The sequence below is a fragment of the Piliocolobus tephrosceles genome, chromosome 17, assembly GCF_002776525.5.
Source record: "Piliocolobus tephrosceles isolate RC106 chromosome 17, ASM277652v3, whole genome shotgun sequence".
Taxonomy (NCBI): Eukaryota; Metazoa; Chordata; class Mammalia; order Primates; family Cercopithecidae; genus Piliocolobus; species Piliocolobus tephrosceles.
The window spans coordinates 41,986,423-41,987,699 of NC_045450.1; positions in this window are offsets into that span (position 1 = coordinate 41,986,423).

The following is a 1,277-nucleotide window of genomic DNA, read 5'->3' on the forward strand; positions in this document are numbered from 1 at the left end:
TATCTATCTATCTATCTATCTATCTATCTATCTATCTATCTATCTATCTGAGATGGCATTTTGCTCGTTGCCCAGGCTGGAGTGCAGTGGCGTGACCTCGGCTCACTGCAACCTCTGCCTCCCAGGTTCAAGCGATTCTCTTGCCTCAGCCTTCTGAGTAGCTGGGATAACAGGCGCCCACCAGCACACCCAGCTGATTTTTTTGTAATTTTAGTAGAGGCGGGGTTTCACCATGCTCCCCAGACTGGTCTCAAATTCCTGAAATCAGGTGATCCGCCCGCCTCGGCCTCCCAAAGTGCTGGGATTATAGGCATGAGCCACTGCACCTGGCCGAGATCAACTTCTTTATTTCATTCCACATATATGAGAGACCATGTGGTGTTTGTCTTTCTATGCATGGCTTATTTTACTCTCATGATGTCCTCCAGGTTCATCTGTGTTGCCACAAATGACAGGATTTCAGTCATTGGATCCCACTGTCTGATGGGGATGAGAAGTAATAAACCAGGGAGGAATAATACTTTCAGATAGTGACAAATTCTGTGACTAAAGTAAAATGGGGGAACGTGACACAGAGTCACCCACAGGTGATTTCTGGGTTAAGGTGATCAAGAAAGACCTGTGGGAAGAGGTGACATTTATGCAGAGACCCAAATCATGAGTAGGGGCTAGCCTTGGGAAATCTGGGGGAAGAATTTAATAAGTGCAGGAGCCCTGAGGCTGTACCACTTTTGAGAACAGGGAAAGGTCCTTGGTGGGGCTACAGCCAAGTGAGTAAGGGTGAGATTGGCAACATGGGCCAGGGCCGGTTCACACAGGGCTATTTAGAGGGTTGTATTAGTGCCCTGTGGCTGCTATAAGTTGCCATGAACTTGGTGACTTAAAACAACAGAAATGTGGCCAGGCATGGTGGCTCACACCTGTAATCCCAGCACTTTGGGAGGCTGAGGCAGGCAGATCACCTGAGGTCAGGAGTTAGAGACCAGCCTGGCCAACATGGCGAAACCCTGTTTCTACTAAAAATACAAAAAATTAGCCGGGCATGGTGGTGCATGCCTGTAATCCCAGCTACTCGGGAGGAGGCTGAAGCAGGAGAATCACTTGAACCTGGGAGGCAGAGGTTGCAGTGAGCCGAGATCGAGCCATTGCACTCCAGCTTTGGCAACAAGAGTGAAATTGTCTAAGAAAGAAAGAGAGAAAGAGAGAAAGAAAGGGAGAAAGGGAGAAAGGGAGAGAGAGAGAGAGAGAGAGGAAGGAAAAGAAAAGAAAAGAAGAAA